Source organism: Dendrobates tinctorius, unplaced genomic scaffold, assembly GCF_039654945.1.
Source record: "Dendrobates tinctorius isolate UK_male_01 unplaced genomic scaffold, ASM3965494v1 ptg000016l, whole genome shotgun sequence".
NCBI classification, from domain to species: Eukaryota; Metazoa; Chordata; class Amphibia; order Anura; family Dendrobatidae; genus Dendrobates; species Dendrobates tinctorius.
Window position 1 is genome coordinate 39506955 of NW_027361684.1, and position 15373 is coordinate 39522327.

At 45.1% G+C, this 15373-nt stretch overlaps 1 protein-coding gene across 2 annotated transcripts in view; it reads right to left on the reverse strand.

The window, feature by feature from the left end:
* SMG6 (SMG6 nonsense mediated mRNA decay factor) overlaps positions 1-15373 on the reverse strand; it is a 330566-nt gene that overhangs the window by 263367 nt on the left and 51826 nt on the right. The window lies entirely within an intron of this gene.

Below are 15373 nucleotides of genomic sequence, written 5' to 3' on the forward strand. Positions count from 1 at the left end.
ATTTCCATCTCCAAAAAGCTTGTCGGCAGAGGGAAGCATGAAGTGCTCTAAAGTTTCCTGCGCTGACTATGGTATTGATAAAAAACAGTGGACCTACACCAGCAGATGACATGGCTCCCCAAACCATCACCGATTATGGAAACTTCTCAATAGACCTCAAGCAGCAAAATTGACTTCCATCTGAAAACAACACCTTGGACCACTGAGCAACAACAGTCCAGTTCTTTTTCTCCTTGGTCCAGGTAAGTTCCTTCTGGCATTGCCTATTGGTCATGAGTGCCTTAACACAAGGAATGTGACACTTGTAGTCCATGTCCTGGATACGTCTATGTCTGATGGCTCTTGAAGCAATGACTCCAGCAGCAGGCCACTCCTTGTGAATCTCCCCCACATTTTTGAATGGCCATTTCTTACCAATCCTTCCAAGGCTGCGGTAATCCCGGTTGCTTGTGCCCCTTTTTCTACCACACTTTTTTCTTCCACTCAACTTTCCATTAATATGCTTGGATACAGCACTCTGTGAACAGCCAGCTTCTTTAGCAATGAAGTGTGGCTTTTGTGGCTTACCCTCCTTGTGGAGTGTGTCAGTGACTGCCTTCTGGACATCTGTCAAGTCAGCAGTCTTCCCCATGACTGTGGAGCCTACTGAAGCAGACTAAGGGTATGTGCACACGTAAGCGGTTTTTTCGATTTTAAGCGTTTTTACCGGCAAAAACGCTTAAAAACCGCTTACAAGAAGCATCCCATTCAAAACGCTTACAAGAAGCATCGCGGTAAAAAAACGCAGCATGCTAATTAATTTCGTGGAAATATCTGCATTTCTAACTATTTTCTACGAGACTGGGGACGCTCCGGAAAAAAATGCATAAAAACGTGCAAATATCGAGTGGGAAAAAAAACGCACGTTTTCTGAGAAGGAGTCCGGTTTTCAGTCAGGAATTTTCTGCATACATGTGCACATGCCCTAAGGGACCTTTTTAAATGCTTAGGAAGCCTTTGCAGGTGTTTTTTGTTGGTTATTCTAATTTACTGAGCTAATGACTTTAAGTAGCATAAACACACTTGAAATAGATCACTCTGTTTGTAATGACTCTATAATATACAAGTTTCACTTTTTGTATTGAAGAACTGAAATAAATTAACTTTTTGATGATATTCTAATTTTCCGAGAAGCACCTGTATATTTAGGTGCGCCTCTGTCCTAAGGCTGTGGAAAAGGCCAACACAACATAGCAGTCATCAACACAAGGCGTTATCTGGTACGTTAAAACTATAGGATGAGCCCTAATTTTCTTTTTTAGTTTCAGCACTGGAGTGGTGCCACTAATCTAAGTTCCTTGTCACTAGTATTAAACTCACCAGCCGATGTCTTCAGCTGTTCCCAGCGCCGCTCTGGTCCTACGTCGCCATCTTGTGACTGCAACTTTTGAATGACAGGAAGTCAGAGTCACAAGCTCCCAACGTGTCTATTAGAGCTTCATTCAGGCCTCGTCCTGGCTCTCATTGACTTACACTGAGTTGTGACTTCAGACTCGCCCAGCAAACACTGGAGTGAACCGGCTGGTCATGAACCTGCAGAAAATGACCGGAGTTGCACCCAAAAATGAAGACGACAAAAGTGGCTGGTAAGTCAAGTACCAGGGGCAGGGAACTTGGATTAGTGGCATCACTCAAGAAGTAAAATAAAAAAAATAAAAAAAATGCTGGAATGATTCTTTAAAAGGGATATACCAAGTTTGAAAGCACCATAATATAGGGGATACCTTAATGATCGCTGGTGGTCCGACCACTGGAACCTGTTCTTCAGAGTTCAACTCTTGGCCATCTTTGGCAGTACCATAGAGAAAGAATGGAGCTGAGCTGTGGATGCTTAACCTCAGATCCACTCAGACAGGGGGCTGCAGAGCTCCAAACTCAGGATCAAAGGGGTCACAGAAGTCACAGCAAACAGGAAGTTATCCCCCATCCTTTGTATAGGGGATAAAGTCCAAACTTGGTACATCCCTTCAAGACAAGACAACAAAAGTAGATCACTGTGTTTTGACTTCAGACCTACAGTTGTGGCCAAAAGTATTGACACCCCTGCAATTTTGTCAGATAATACTCAGTTTCTTCCTGAAAATGATTGCAATCACAAATTCTCTGGTATTATGATCTTCATTTAATTTGCCTTAAATGAAAAAACACAAAAGAGAATGAAGCAAAAAGCAAAACATTGATCATTTCACACAAAACTCCAAAAATGGGCCAGACAAAAGTATTGGCACCCTCAGCCTAATACTTGGTTGCACAACCTTTAGCCAAAATAACTGTGACCAACAGCTTCCGGTAACCATCAATGAGTTTCTTACAATGCTCTGCTGGAATTTTAGACCATTCTTCTTTGGCAAACTGCTCCACATCCCTGATATTAGAAGGGTGCCTTCTCCAAACTGCCATTTTTAGATCTCTTCACAGGTATTCTATGGGATTCAGGTCTGGACTCATTGCTGGCCACCTTAGAAGTCTCCAGTGCTTTCTCTCAAACCATTTTCTAGTGCTTTTTGAAGTGTGTTTTGGGTCATTGTCCTGCTGGAAGACCGATGACCTCTGAGGGAGACCCAACTTTCTCACACTGGGCCCTACATTATGCTGCAAAATTTGTTGGTAGTCTTCAGACTTCATAATGCCATGCACACGGTCAAGCAGTCCAGTGCCAGAGGCAGCAAAGCAACCCCAAAACATCAGGGAACCTCCGCCATGTTTGACTGTAGGGACCGTGTTTTTTTTATTCGAATGCCTCTTTTTCTCCTGTAAACTCTATGTTGATGCCTTGGCCCAAAAAGCTCTACTTTTGTCTCGTCTGTCCAGAGAACATTCTTCCAAAACGTTTTAGGCTTTTTCAGGTAAGTTTTGGCAAACTCCAGCCTGGCTTTTTTATGTCTCGGGGTAAGAAGTGGGGTCTTCCTGGGTCTCCTACCATACAGTCCTTTTTCATTCAGACGCCGACGGATAGTACGGGCTGACACTGTTGTACCCTCGGACTGCAGGGCAGCTTGAACTTGTTTGGATGTTAGTCGAGGTTCTTTATCCAACATCCGCACAATCTTGCGTTGAAATCTCTTGTCAATTTTTCTTTTCCGTCCACATCTAGGGAGGTTAGCCACAGTGCCATGGGCTTTAAACTTCTTGATGACACTGCGCACGGTAGACACAGGAACATTCAGGTCTTTGGAGATGGACTTGTAGCCTTGAGATTGCTCATGCTTCCTCACAATTTGGTTTCTCAAGTCCTCAGACAGTTCTTTGGTCTTCTTTCTTTTCTCCATGCTCAATGTGGTACACACAAGGACACAGGCTGAGTCAACTTTAATCCATGTCAACTGGCTGCAAGTGTGATTTAGTTATTGCCAACACCTGTTAGGTGCTACAGGTAAGTTACAGGTGCTGTTAATTACACAAATTAGAGAAGCATCACATGATTTTTCGAACAGTGCCAATACTTTTGTCCACCCTCTTTTTTATGTTTGGTGTGGAATTATATCCAATTTGGCTTTAGGACAATTCTTTTTGGGTTTTTTCATTTAAGACAAATTAAATGAAGATAATAATAACAAAGAATTTGTGTTTGCAATAATTTTCAGGAAGAAACTGAGTATTATCTGACAAAATTGCAGGGGTGTCAATACTTTTGGCCACAACTGTATCTGCCAATCAGCAATTTGATGAAGCCAGGATCTCATGTGCTTTATGTGTCCTATTCATCCCTTACCAGGCACAGCTCTTACACATGCCTGTGCATAATAAAAGAGATCATTACAGGTCTGTCCACTCAAATTAATAGAACAGAGTTTTAAAGGGGATTGGTTAGCAGGTTTCTGCCACGGATTTACTTTTCTTCTCAGATTTCAGTGGAAACCCCTGACAACTGACCCCATTTTTGAAACTACACCCTCAAGGAATTCATCTAGATGTGTGATGAGCACCTTGAACCCACAGATGCTTCACAGAATTTTATAACGTTGAGCTGTGACAAAAAAAAACAAAAAACGTTTTTGACCACATATGGGGGTATTGGCCTACTAAGGAGAAATTGCATTACAAATTGAACAATTTTTCTCGGTTTACCCTTGTGAAAATGAAACCATTTGGGGCTAAAGCAACATTTTGATGCATAGCGCAAAGCTCAGAAGTGAAGGGGAGCCATATTATAGTGCAGATTTTACCGTTATGGTTTGCGGGTACTATGCATGTCACATTAGCAGAGCCCCGGAGGTGCCAGAACAGCAGAACCAAAAGTGACCCCATTTTGCAAACAGTGTTCATATTGAGAACACATGTGTGTCTATACCATTGGGCGGTGCATAAAAAAAACAATTACATTACCACAAAAATTGTGTGTTTTAGCCCCAGATTTTACATTTTCAAAAGAGGAAATCGATAAAAACAGCACCAAAATTTGTTACACAATTTCTGCTGGACGTGGCAATGCCCCATATGTGGCCGTACAGCACTACTTAGCCACACAGCGAGACTCGGGAGGGACGGAGCGCTATTTGACTCTTGAAGCACAGCTTTTCCTAGGATAGTTTGTGGACTCCATATACAGAGCCGCTAAGCGGCAGGAGAGCAGAATCACCCCCCTCACGTGACCCACCATTTTGACTCCATGGGTGTTTTTCAGAAACAAACAGCAACAGATGTTGGCAAGTGAAAATTGCAAATCAGCCCTTGTAGTGCCCAGTACATTGTAGCGCCCAGCTTCTGGAGACATGCACATGTAAAATAAGCGGGATCTCAATGCTACAGTACTGACAAATATGTGGACACTAAGGCTATGTGCACACGTTGCAGAATTCCCGCGATAACTTCCGCGGGAATTCCGGAATTCCATTCCGCGGGAAAATCGCATTTTAAATTCCCGTGATTTTCCCGCGGAAAAACTAACAATTTGCAAGCGTAATTAGCTTGCAGAATGCTAGGCTTTCCCAAGCGATCTATAGCATCGCTTGGAGAACTGATTGACAGGTTGGTCACACTCGTCAAACATTTTATTCTATTTTTTACAGGGCTATGGTACCCACAGCCTGGAGGAGAGTCTCCTCTCCTCCACCCCCTGGGTACCAATTGCAAATGTTCTGCTTACTTTTCGCATGGTGGGCACAGCCACATGCAGAAAGTAAGCAGAACAATGCATTCCTATGTGGGCGGAATCCCCGCGATTCCGCAAAATTAATGAGCATGCTGTGTATTTTTCCGCTATGCGATTCGGCCGCGGGAAAATCCGCAGCATTAGCACAGCATTGCGGAATACCATAGGAATGCATGGGATGCTGTTTTTCTGCATTTTCGCAGCAAAAACGCACGTTAAAAACCGTCGCGAAAAAAACGTGATGTGTGAACGCAGCCTAAATGTGGTTTAGGCACAATTAGAAGGGAGAGGGACATTTGGATTTAGGAGTGCAGAATTCGCTTGATGTCTTTTTTTTTTTTTTTTTTGGGGGGGGGGGGGGGGGAGGCATTAAGCTTTTCCAGAGCCTTTGTGTTACCAGTAACTTGGAAGCCACCTACATTTCCGTAAACAGATGACAGATCTGAGTGGGGACCTCGTGAATGGAGTTTAAGCTTTTATTGGGAAAATTTTACATAACATTTGGGATCACATTTATCCGGAGCTCTACGCTGAGCACTTACATTGGGACCTTCATCTAAATGTCCGAATGTCAAGATTTTCACGACACACAAATGGATCTAATCACTATCATGAGGCAGCAGATTTACTCTGAACTCTGTCTGGCATCTGCTTAGTGGTGTCCTTTTCAGAGGTACACAAAACTGTGGTCGACTGCGATTTTGTGCACGCCTAAAAAGACTGATCACACAGGATCATAGGTACGACAACGTCCAAAGTGACTCCATCTTCCTCATTATAGGAAATCTTCTGCAAGAGGCTCCATATGAATAATGTATTTCAGAGATTTAGGGGTACTTAACACTAAGCGAGATCGCTAACGAGATAGCTGATGCGTTACCAATTTTGTGACGCATCAGCGATCTCGCCAGCGATCTCGATGTGTGTGGCACGCATCAGCGACCGGCCCCCCTCGCCGGGTATCGCTGATCGTGCAGGAATGTCCTGGGCCATTTTTTGATCTTTGGTCTCCCGCTGGCTAGCATGCATCGCTAACGATCAGCAAGCTCCCAGTGCTGTATGCAGACGCTGGGAGCTGGTATCCAAGGTAAATAGCGGGTAACTAAGTGCGCGCGTCCCTTAGTTACCCGCTGTGTACCCTGGATACCAGTGTGCTCGTACTGGGAGCTGATATCCAAGGTAAACAGCGGGTAACTAAGCGCTGTTACCAATGTCCTCGCTGGTCCTGATCGCTGGTGAAGCTGCCTGTTTGAGAGCTCACCAGCGATCATGTAGCGACACACCAGCGATCCTGACCAGGTCATATCGTTGTCGGGATCTCTGGTGCGTTGTTTAGTGTAACGGGACCCTTACACGGAAACCCCAATGTAAGAACTGGGCACAGAGAGCAGAATATATGTGAGCTGAGCCTTACTGTGATCTTTGGGAGGCAGAATGAACAAATCAATAGTACATCAAGAATTGATTTTATTTATTTTTTACACCGTTTCTCGTGCGGTATAAGTAATTGAACGTCTTTATTCTTCGGGTCACAGCAATTACAGCAATATCAGATTTGTCTTGTTTTTATGTTTTGCCGCTTTTACACAATACAAATAGATTTTTAAGAAAAAGAACAGTTTGTGCATCGCTATATTTCGAGAGCTGTAGCTTTTTTATTTCTCCGCTGATGGAGCTGCATGGCAGCTTGTTTTTTACAGGACAAGATAAAATTTCAGCTATACCATTTTTATTTACATTTGACTTTTTGATCACATTTTATTCCACTTTTTGCACACCAGTATGATGAAAAAGCAACTTTTTACTTTTTTTTCATCATACTGGTGTGCAAAAAGTGGAATAACGCGGCGATCCAAAATATGGGTACTTTATTTATTTTGTATTTACATAAATATATATATATTTATTGGATTCATATTTTTTTCCTTTTTTTTAATTTTAATATTTAAAAAAAAACTTTATTTTTACTTTTTTGCCCTTGTCCCAGTTGAGACATCAACTTTCCCTGCTCTGATCGCTGATCTAATATTCTGAAATGCTTTTGCATTGCAGGGCATTAGATTTGTGCATCGCACACAGGCAGGTGGGCATGTCAGCTGATAATCTGAGTAGGAGCTTACAGGCCACCGTACGCGAGTGCCCCTGAAGCCATCTTTCGGTTTCGGGTTCACTATGGAGAGAACTGGCACAACTCGATCGATTGGAGCAGAGAGGGAGCTTCCTTCTTCTGCTATGCTAATCGATGTCTCTGTCACTATTGGCAGAGGGGTTAAATCCCCGCGATCGGCACAAGCACAGATCGTGGGAGTTTTTCGCAGGGTGTCAGCTATAATATATAGCTGACATCCGCTGATGATCGCACTGGCTCTGAGAGTGAGCCGATGCGATAGTCCAGTGGCGGTTTGTGGGAACGCATCTTCCGCGGCGCCGTACATGTACCGCAGATGTCGTCAAGCGGATAAATGTAAGCTACATCTTCAAACTTTCTTCAGAAACGAGCCTAATTAATCATTGTAGTATTGAGGGTACACAGTGACAGCAACCCATCAGAGCTTCCAACCCCAACATGTCTTAATGTACAAAATATTAGGAAAGGACTGTAGGATTGGATGGAGGATATACTCCATTTCCAAGTTATACAATTTCTTACTAAAGCTACACATCGGTAAGGCTACAACCCCGCACTCTCTGGGTGGATGAAGTGCCAGGCAAGCAGCTTTCACAACTAATGACAGTTTCTAATGTCCAATAAAACAGTAGGATTTTATGGCTTAGTGGAAATTCACCCCTACAAGGCACTGCAATCTATGATACACCTGTGTGCAGAAAGACATAAGCTGATAATATGAATATCTTCACAGGATTTATTAATGACTGTATTATTAATTGATGAAGGTGAGATGCTTATCAGCAACATGAAATCTTTGTGATTTATATACTAAGTAAATAGTATTAGGCTAGAACTTTACTAAGGGCTAAAAGAAATCAATTGATACCCTGACATACGCTAGGGGTATTGCAGACGCTAAAAAGCAGCCACCCCCCTGGGCCACGCCTGCGGTCTGACACCTGCACAATCCTACATGCAGGCACAAGGCACCAAATAAGGGAAGGATTGTGCACAGCGGTCCCGGGAAGAAATTGTGTCTTAAGATGAAATTTCAATACTTGAGTTTTGGACGTAAATTTCTGTATCTGCTCTTTCTCAAGCCAGAGTCTGCTTTACGCCTCCAACACGAAAAGCGAGAGGAAGAGAGGCAGCCGAGATGTGAGGATCCCTGGGAATCCAGGATACATCCAGCGGAGAGGGACAGAATGGACATCCAGGGGGAGGGAGAGCAAAAACAACTAAACAGAAGACACCCGGAAAAAGGCTACTCAAAGGCTTCCGTTAGGTAAAAAAAATCCGTAAACACAGTGTAGGAGAAGAATGCCTAAATAATGACGACGTGTAGCTTATGTGTGCACATCATACAGACAACACATTACACCGTAGGCACCAAAACCATATGTGAAGAAATCACAAAAAAGCCTTGAAAAATATCAAATCATTAATCGATCTGACCTTACATCTAAAGCTAAAATCACCAATCTCCCCAGATGCAGTGGACACTCATGTGAGACAAATCTACAGGGGTCTCTAAAAATTGATGTCCTTTTGCTGTGTAGGATGGCAGCCTAGGACTGAAAGGTGAATATTAGTGATGAGCGAACGTGCTTGGATAAGGTGCTATCTGAACATGCTCCGTTGCTAACCAAGTGTCTTCTGTGTGCCCGAAAAATATGCGTGAGTCTCCATGACAGCATGTCTCACGGCTGTTCGACAGCTGCAACGCATGCAGGGATTGCCTGTTTGTTAGGCAATTCATGCATGTGTCGCAGCAGTTGAACAGCTGCGAGACATGCAGCCGCGGGGACTAGACCATACTTTTCGAGAACACAGAAGACACTCTAAGCACATCAGCATGCTCAGATAGCACCTTATCCAAGCACGTTCGCTCATCACTAGTGAGGATACATTTCCCATATATAGTCTGCCTCTGGTTTGCAAGACTGCCACCACAGTGGCAATGGAAAATGAATGGGCAGTATGAAGTAGACCTCTGGCGACTTCCTATCCCACAGAACAGGAAAAGCAGAGGAGCTAAGGTTTAGACTGACCAATGCACCCACATGTCCTTGCAGCAGCCATCTTGGATGCAGGAGGAACAGTACACCAATATGAGAAGAGGCAGCGTGAGACAAAAAAGGGAGCACTGGATAGTGAAACTATCTTAGAAATGTATAGTCGCTTTTCAGTCCCAGGGTGGAGGGTCATGTCAAGTAGATATGCCCATGGGTATGTTTACACAGTTTAAGCTGTGAAAAAACGCAGTGTTTTACTGTGCCAGAAAAATGAATCTGTTTCCTAAAATCTCAAGTACATTTGAAGTAGTTTCACATCAGCAGCATGACAATTCCTTCAGTGCTTTGCACTCATTGAAATTTATGGTATTAAAAAATGCATTAAAAAAACGCACAAAACCACACAAAAATGAGCAAAAACCGTAAGTATTCTATGCAGTGTTAGTTCTGCCAACACTCCAGTTTTTGCAGCATATTTTTGAACAATCCTCGACATGTGCATATACCCTTATGTACAGGTACTTGCATTTCTAGACCATAAAGGTAAAGTAATAATAATAATAATAATAATAATAATAATCTTTCTCAACCTCTGAAACACACAAAGACGGTAACACCCTGGACCTGGTTTTCGCCCGGCCCTGCTCAATCTCCTACCTAGATAACTCACCGCTTCCCCTCTCTGACCACAACATTCTCTCCTTTACACTCACAAATCCTCGCTCACCCCAGCACCCTCCTACCTACCATTCAGTCAGAAATCTACAAGCCATTAACCCTCATACACTTTCAGACTCCCTACACTCATCATTGTCCCCAATCTCTTCTTTGTCCTGTCCTGATCTGGCTGTACATCACTTCAATGACACTCTTAGAAGCACCCTTGACCAAGTAGCTCCCCTCACCCTCAGAACCTCCAAACACAGAGTGAAACAGCCCTGGCTCACATCGCAAACCCGATTTCTCCAGCGATGCTCTAGGTGTGCTGAACGCTTATGGAGGAAAACACACACACCAGAAGACTTCATACACTTCAAATTTATGTTAAGGACATATAACTCTGCCCTTCACCTCGCCAAACAGACCTACTTCACCACCCTGATCTCCTCACTATCCAACAACCCCAAGAAACTTTTTGACACCTTTCACTCCCTCCTCAGGCCAAAAGCACAAGCCCCTATCACAGACATTTGCGCTGATGACCTGGCCTCCCACTTTATAGAGAAAATAGACAATATCCGTCAGGAAATCCGCTCCCAATCACCAAGTTCAGTGACTCCCATCCCTCCCTGCATTTCCCCTGGCTCACTCTCCACATTTGCTCCCATCACAGAAGAAGAAGTCTCCAGGCTCCTCTCCTCTTCTCGTCCAACTACATGCACAACCGACCCCATTCCCTCACATCTCCTCCAGTCTCTCTCCCCAGTCGTCACAACTCACCTAACTACAATCTTTAATCTCTCCCTCTCCTCTGGCATTTTCCCCTCCTCCTTCAAACACTCTATCATTACTCCATTACTAAAGAAACCCACCCTTGACCCATCCTGCACAAACAACTACAGACCAGTCTCCAATCTCCCCTTCATCTCTAAACTCTTGGAGCGCCTGATATACTCACGCCTTACCCGTTACCTCTCCACTCACTCCCTCCTAGACCCTTCACAGTCCGGTTTCCGCCCCCTACATTCGACAGAAACTGCACTCATCAAAGTGACCAATGACCTTCTGACAGCAAAACGTAATGGTGACCATTCTCTGCTCATTCTTCTCGACCTTTCTGCAGCTTTCGACACTGTTGACCATCCTCTCCTACTCTCTAGGCTCCAGTCACTAGGCATTAAGGACACTGCTCTTTCCTGGTTCTCCTCCTATCTTTCCGACCGCTCCTTCAGTGTTCTGTTTTCTGGCTCCACTTCATCTCCTCTTCCTCTCACTGTTGGGGTACCTCAGGGCTCAGTCCTTGGCCCCCTTCTCTTCTCTCTCTATACAGCCCCAATTGGACAGACCATCAGCAGATTTGGCTTTCAGTACCATCTTTATGCTGATGACACACAACTGTACACATCATCCCCTGACCTTACCTCCGCTGTACTACAGAACGCCACTGACTGTCTGTCTGCAGTCTCCAACATCATGTCTGCTCTCTATCTGAAACTCAACCTCTCCAAAACTGAACTTCTTCTGCTCCCACCATCTACTAACCTCCCTAAATCTGACATTTCCCTCTCTGTGGGTGGCACCATAATAACACCCCGACAGCAGGTGCGCTGTCTGGGTGTTATGTTCGACTCCGATCTCTCCTTCACCTCCCATATACAATCTCTTGCCCGCTCATGCCGCTTACACCTAAAGAACATCTCTAGAATCCGCCCTTTTCTCACCATGGAAACAACAAAAACTCTCACTGTCGCCCTGATCCACTCCCGCCTAGACTACTGTAATGCTCTATTAATTGGCCTCCCTCTCACTCGACTCTCCCCTCTCCAGTCTATCCTTAATGCAGCAGCCAGGGTTGTCCATCTGGCTAATCGTTTCTCAGACGCGTCCGCTCTTCGCCAGTCGTTACACTGGCTGCCAATTCATTACAGGGTACAATTCAAAGTACTTGTTCTCACCCACAAAGCTCTCCACAGTGCGGCACCCCCTTACATCTCCTCCCTCATTTCTGTCTATCGGCCTAACCGACCGCTGCGCTCTGCAAATGACTTTCGACTAACCTCTGCCCTAATCCGTACCTCCCACTCCCGACTCCAAGACTTCTCCCGTGCTGCGCCAATCCTCTGGAATGCTCTACCCCAAAATATTAGGACCATCCACAATTTGCATAGTTTTAGGCGCTCGCTCAAAACACATTTGTTCAGAGCGGCCTATCACATTCAGTAATCAAAGTCATGTTTGTGTGTGTGTAGCCCATTCACTATCTCCATCTAACCCCCACCCCCTGAAGATGGCTGGACCGTCATTGTAAATACATCATTGTAAATACAAACCTGTGCTTTGTATCCCCCCCACCTCATTGTAGATTGTAAGCTCCACGAGCAGGGTCGTCTTATTTCGCTTTAATTATTGTATTGTTAACGTTGTTACTTATGACTGTTGTGTTTGAAACTGTTCAACTGTAAAGCGCTGCGGAATATGTTGGCGCTATATAAATAAAGATTATTATTATTATTATGTGCATATACCCTTATGTACAGGTACTTGCATTTCTAGACCATAAAGGTAAAGTAAGGTCTTCTAACCATACACCGTATATACTCATGTATAACCCGACCAGAGTATAAGCCGAGGCACCTAATTTTGCCACGAAAAACTGGGAAAACTTACTTACTTGGGTATGAGCCGTTTATGCCCAGCCTCCTCATCCCCATCCTTGTCTGCATGGCTCCTTATTCCCATCCTTGTCTGCATGGCTCCTTATTCCCATCTTTCTCTGCAAGGCTCCTTATTCCCATCTTTCTCTGCATGGCTCCTTATTCCCATCCTTCTCTGCATGGCTCCTTATTCCCATCCTTCTCTGCATGGCTCCTTATTCCCATCCTTCTCTGCATGGCTCCTTATTCCCATCCTTCTCTGCATGGCTCCTTATTCCCATCCTTGTCTGCATGGCTCCTTATTCCCATCCTTGTCTGCATGGCTCCTTATTCCCATCCTTCTCTGCATGGCTCCTTATTCCCATCCTTCTCTGCATGGCTCCTTATTCCCATCCTTCTCTGCATGGCTCCTTATTCCCATCCTTCTCTGCATGGCTCCTTATTCCCATCCTTCTCTGCATGGCTCCTTATTCCCATCCTTGTCTGCATGGCTCCTTATTCCCATCTTTCTCTGCATGGCGCCTTATTCCCATCCTTGTCTGCATGGCTCCTTATTCCCATCCTTGTCTGCATGGCTCCTTATTCCCATCCTTCTCTGCATGGCTCCTTATTCCCATCCTTCTCTGCATGGTTCCTTATTCCCATCCTTCTCTGCATGGTTCCTTATTCCCATCCTTCTCTGCATGGTTCCTTATTCCCATCCTTCTCTGCATGGTTCCTTATTCCCATCCTTCTCTGCATGGCTCCTTATTCCCATCCTTCTCTGCATGGCTCCTTATTCCCATCCTTCTCTGCATGGCTCCTTATTCCCATCCTTCTCTGCATGGCTCCTTATTCCCATCCTTCTCTGCATGGCTCCTTATTCCCATCCTTCTCTGCATGGCTCCTTATTCCCATCCTTCTCTGCATGGCTCCTTATTCCCATCCTTCTCTGCATGGCTCCTTATTCCCATCCTTGTCTGCATGGCTCCTTATTCCCATCCTTGTCTGCATGGCTCCTTATTCCCATCCTTCTCTGCATGGCTCCTTATTCCCATCCTTCTCTGCATGGCTCCTTATTCCCATCCTTCTCTGCATGGCTCCTTATTCCCATCCTTCTCTGCATGGCTCCTTATTCCCAACCTTGTCTGCATGGCTCCTTATTCCCAACCTTGTCTGCATGGCTCCTTATTCCCATCCTTGTCTGCATGGCTCCTTATTCCCATCCTTGTCTGCATGGCTCCTTATTCCCATCCTTGTCTGCATGGCTCCTTATTCCCATCCTTGTCTGCATGGCTCCTTATTCCCATCCTTGTCTGCATGGCTCCTTATTCCCATCCTTCTCTGCATGGCTCCTTATTCCCATCCTTCTCTGCATGGCTCCTTATTCCCATCCTTCTCTGCATGGCTCCTTATTCCCAACCTTGTCTGCATGGCTCCTTATTCCCATCCTTGGCTGCATGGCTCCTTATTCCCATCCTTGGCTGCATGGCTCCTTATTCCCATCCTTGGCTGCATGGATCCTTATTCACATCCTTGGCTGCATGGATCCTTATTCACATCCTTGGCTGCATAGATCCTTATTCACATCCTTGTCTGCACAGCTCCTTATTCCCATCCTTGTCTGCAAGGCTCGTAATTCCCATCCTTGTCTGCACTGCTCCTTATCATCATCCTTGTCTGCATGGCTCCTTATCCCTATCCTTATATAGGTTGCCCCCATGAGAAAAGCATAAAAAAAAAAAAAAAAATCCTACTTACCTTTCCTGCGCCCCCTCGCAGCATCTTGTTCCGGTGCCAGCAGCTCCCGCAGCCAAGCAATCACGTGTCCCCGCTCATTAAGGGAATGAACATTCACCTCTCTCCACGCCTATGAGAGTGGAGAGAGGTGAATATTCATAACTCTTAAGTAGCGCGCACCTGTGATAGCCCGGCCGCTGCAGGAGCCGGCTGATGTGGCAAACACTGTGCGCGCTATAAGAGAAATGAATATTCATTGCCAGTGCAGTGAATATTCATTTCTCTTTAGCGGCAGGCACAGGCTTCAGCTGCAGCCGCCGGCTGCTGCGTCCTGTGATCCACGGCGTTGCTGCTCCCCCTCACCCCGCTGTCTTCTCAATGACTCGTGTATAAGCCGAGGGAAGGGTTTTCAGCACAGAAAAAAATGTGCTAAAAAATATACACGAGTACATACGGAAACCAAAAAATGTGAAGGTATTTCTCTGTGAAGATGACAGGCATCTACTGTACAGGTACAAGAAGTGCTAAGTATCTGTTCATAATTCTTACACCTTAGGACCTGACACGGCTATTTTGAACCTCAACTTCAATGCAGAACTTAATAAAAAAAAAAAAAAAACATAGAAAAAGCTTTTGATTTGGTTTTGTGACAACTTGTGTGCTTTCATCAGCTGAGCAGCTGTGCTATGGTCAGGTCTGAGGCTCACGTAATAAGTCACATCGAGGTCAGTGTAGGGGGACAGACATGGCACGGTGGATGGAAGAGGAAGTGGGTATGGTCTGGTGAGTCACACCAGGCCCTGCGCATGGTGGAAGTCACGTCGCACTCTCAGAGAGGCTGGGAAAGTGGTTTTCAGCTTTAACCAGCTACAACGAAACAGGGCACCTTATTTCCTCTACTCTGTAGTTCCTCTAAAAGCAATCCAGCACACACGCAATCGGGCTATGGCTGCCCGGCAACCGGCCGCAGCTTGTAAATAAATATGGGCACCAATGCCGCATGCAAGAAACAGGGGAGAAGCAGCCTTGCAATGCCCCCTGGATAGAGCTGCCACTTAGGCTGCGTTCACACGTCGGTCTTTTT